The sequence below is a fragment of the Ranitomeya variabilis genome, chromosome 2 (genome assembly GCF_051348905.1).
Source record: "Ranitomeya variabilis isolate aRanVar5 chromosome 2, aRanVar5.hap1, whole genome shotgun sequence".
In the NCBI taxonomy this organism is placed as follows: Eukaryota; Metazoa; Chordata; class Amphibia; order Anura; family Dendrobatidae; genus Ranitomeya; species Ranitomeya variabilis.
Window position 1 is genome coordinate 1,101,157,167 of NC_135233.1, and position 4,186 is coordinate 1,101,161,352.

Below are 4,186 nucleotides of genomic sequence, written 5' to 3' on the forward strand. Positions count from 1 at the left end.
AAATTTTGTTTGAACCATCACTTCTGAACATGTAGAAACTTGGGACGTGGAACCCTTTTCCCTATCTGTGACATAAGGACCACTCAACTCTCTCACAAGCGTTTGCAAAAATGCCTTGCGTGACATTTTTTGGTGGGTAATCTCCTTGAATATTATACATGCATTTATACCCGCAAAGTCTAAGGCATTTTCAAATGCATGAACAGGCCATCTCCTTGTGGATGTTCGTGTGGTATATTTTCGTGCCATCTGATCCACTACATCTACTCCATATTTTGTTTCATTGTAAAACTTTACCGTTTCTGGAGTTTTTTTAGCGGAATCAGACGCAACAACAACATCTGGATGGACGGAACTCAAAATGACAACATTTTTGTTGGGCTTTACTTGATATACTGTAAGTGTAAAATTGTCTTCATTTCTAAACACTTTAGTGTTGTACAATTCCTCTTTCATGGATTTTATTTCTTTAGGCACTTCTCGCCTTATCTTATTCAGTGTTCCCACGATGGTTGTTCCTTTGCTTTTTAGCTGTTTAGCTAATTTTACTGAAGTAAAATAATTATCGGTTGTAACATTGCGACCTTTATTCAAAAACGGGTCCAATAACTTCATTACCACATGGTCAGCTAAACGGTCCTCAGCACGGCGTGTGTCATCTTTGCCTAGATAAGGGAAGCCATTTGCCAGAATATTTGCTCTCCTTATCAACAGCTAGCCAATATTTGTGGCCATATTTATCTGGTTTGGAAGGCATGTACTGCGTGAATGGACACCTAGTTTTGCTTGGGAAAAGTTGCTCATCCACCGTTATGTATGGGCCAGGTTTGTAACACGCAATACAATTTGCAATAAACCTGTCCCACACAGTAGAAAATAGAGCAAACTTGTCCGTTTGCAGTCTCTCCGATCGAGTAGATTTCTCATCAAATCTGAGAAACCTCATAATTCCAACAAAGCGGTCCCTAGACATTGTCGCTTTGCAAAACGGTATTCCCCAGTCATTACACCAAATACTGCTAATCGAGTGACGGTTCGTGCCAGATATTCCACGAGCATAGAATATCGCAATGAATGCATCTAGCTCCTCAACAGATAGAGTAAACTGTAAATTATTGTTCCTGCATGCTTCTGCAAGCGTACAGTTCTTTATATGTGTCAATATATATGAATCAAAAAATAAACGCCATGCGCTCAAAGGACTATCGATAATGATATTTCTTCTGGCGTATCCTGTAGGGCCAGGTGCTTCTCGAAGAATATTTTGGCTGTCACGCCTACCAGGCAAGTGTTGTCCAATTTCAACAGGTTTCCATTGAATACCATCCGCTGAAACTAGTATTCCTTCAGATTCGCCTTCTCTGGTGTTTGTTGTTGCATTACCTTCGCCGCCATCGTTATCTGTTGTTCTTTCATTTCTGGGACGTTTTGCTGATTTTTTCTGTCCACGACCAGGAGGATGGTCACGAGGCAACATAACTGCATGAGCCCGATCCCCAGTTGATGTGCTTGGAATATCTGGAAAAAAGTTGATGAATATTTAGAATTTTTGTTTTGTAAGGGTCCGTGCACACTGGCTGGATTAGCGGCGGAATATCCGACCGGATATTCTCACCACAATCCGGCCCGTACCTGCCCGCTCAGGTACAGAGCGGAGTTTCATACCTGAAGCTCCGCTCCGAACTCCGGGCTGGAGCCGCTGTCTGGGACGGAGCCGTGCTTGCGCGTAAGCAAGCGCTGCTCTGTCCCTGACAGTGGCTCCAGCCCGGGGTTCGGAGCGGAGCTTCAGGCATGAGCGGGCAGGTACAGCCTGTATTGCGGCAAGAATATCCAGATGGCTATTCAGCCAGAATTCTGCTAGTGTGCACAGGCCCTAACTCAGTGTGTGGAAGAACAAATAAATACACATAACTACTTACCTTCTGGATTTGTTCCTTCTGAGTCTTCAGATTCACTTGATATGTTCTGAGGAATGAAATCTTCATCACTGTCAGAATCAAATACATGTTCCTGCAATTCGGATTCCGATTCATCCTCCGGTATGGATTGCAAAGTAGCCAGAATATCCTGAGGCTTTATCAAACGTCTTCTCTCCATATTCCTCACAAATTCCATAATTCTATATAGTTCCCTGCTGAAAAATAGAAATGAAATGAAAACTAAAAGAAATAATAACTGTTCTGCCACCTTCAAAAGTAGGTGGGCTGAATCAGTTGACAGACAGCTAAACTATTTCATAACAATTCATACCTGTATGAGTCTTCAGAGCTCGTATGTCTGCGTCTGTTCTCTTTGTCTCTTCAGCTGAACTGAAAGTAAAGTTACTATCCAGAATACTGTCTCCTGCTAGGACCTTAGAAAAACACCACCCTTCATTAGCATAAGATAAGAGCCTAGAGTAAACAAGCTATTTTGTTCAGCATTACACAGTAATACAAGCAGGTAAAACACAAGGAAAATGTGAAAAGTTGACATGTAAATTGAACTACATCTATATGAACATCAGGGTAAATAAGACAGAGTGAAAAAATTATGCACAAAACTTTATAGCAACATTTAGTGACAAAAGGACCTCAAAATATAGTAGGGAGTCAAAATGACTCCCTTCAGTAGTTCTTGGTAAATTTTGAAAAAAACGCGCACATTTTTTACCAAAATTATTTATTCTCACAAAATCTTTTTTCACATCATATTTGAGGAAAAGTCACCGAGTTTCAAGCCGGAATTCTGAAAAATGTAGTCACAGAAGAGAAATAAAAAACGAAAGGAGTCAAAATGACTCCATCAGAAGTTCTAGTGTTAACTCATCTCTGTCTACCACTCTACCCGTCCTCTCCACAGTGCTGCACCACCCTACATCTCCTCCTCATCTCTGTCTGTCACCCTACATGTCCTCTCCACAGTGCTGCACCACCCTACATCTCCTCCTCATCTCTGTCTGTCACCCTACATGTCCTCTCTACAGTGCTGCCCAGCGCTACATCTCCTACTCATCTCTGCCTACCACCCTACTTGTGCTCCCAGTTCTCCCAATGATCTAAGTTCAATATCCTGCATAATATGAACCTCCCACTCAGTGGTGTAACTAGAGACTGATGGGCCCCGATGCAAGATTTGAACCCCCCATATGTATATGTCTTCCATCCTGGTATATATGTCCCTCATTATGGTATATGATCCCCCATTCTGGTATATGGCCCCCATCCTGGTATATGTTCCCCATCTTGGTATACACTATGATCCAAATTATTATGCAAATGACATTTTTCTCGGATTTTCCTAAATGGTCAGTGTAAATGACAGTCAGTCTAATAAGTCATCACCCGTTAGATTATACATCGAATTTTATTGAAGAAACCTCCCAATGATAACAGTATAATCTCCAAAATGAATAAAAACTCAAAATGCACTGCTCCAAATTATCAGACACAGTAGAATTTCTAAACATTTGATGTTTTAAAGAACTGAAAAGTCTCATTTGTGGAATTTGCAGCATTAGGAGGTCACATTCACTGAACAAAAAAGCTATTTATCTCCAAAACATCCTAACAGGCCAACTTACATGTTAACATAGGACCCTTCTTTGATGTCACCTTCACAATTCTTGCATCCATTGAACTTGTGAGTTTTCGGAGAGTTTCTGCTTGTATTTCTTCCCTCCCAGAGCTGCTGTTTTGATGTGAACGGCCTCCCACCCTCATAGATATTTTGCTTGATGATCCTCCAAAGGTTCTCTATAGGGTTGAGGTCAGGGGAAGATGGTGGCCGCACCATGAGTTTATCTCCTTTTATGCCCATAGCAGCCAATGACTCAGAGGTATTCTTTGCAGCATGAGATGGGGCATTGTCAGCATGAAGATGATTTTGCTCCTGAAGGCACGTTTCTGCTTTTTAGACCATGGAAGAAAGTTGTCAGTCAGAAACTCTATATACTTTGCAGAGGTCATTTTCACACTTTCAGGAACCTTAAAGGGCCCTACCAGCTGTTTCCCCATGATTCCGGCCCAAAACATGACTCCTCCACCTCCTTGCTGACGTCGCAGCCTTGTTGGGACATGGTGGCCATCCACCAACCATCCACTACTCCATCCATCTGGACCATCCAGGGTTGCTCGACACTCATCAGTAAACAAGACTGTTTGAAAATTAGTCTTCATGTATGTCTGGGCCCACTGCAACCATTTCT

General features: G+C 42.0%; 1 long non-coding RNA gene across 1 annotated transcript; it reads right to left on the minus strand.

Moving 5' to 3' along the window:
- Positions 1 to 1,104: 1,104 nt before the first annotated feature.
- LOC143810236 (uncharacterized) lies at positions 1,105 to 2,709 on the minus strand. Its single transcript, XR_013222714.1, has 3 exons — positions 2,251 to 2,709; positions 1,920 to 2,134; positions 1,105 to 1,518 (listed from the first exon to the last, which is right to left on the minus strand). It is a non-coding gene; the product is annotated as an uncharacterized LOC143810236 (long non-coding RNA).
- Between the last annotated feature and the right edge of the window lie 1,477 nt (positions 2,710 to 4,186).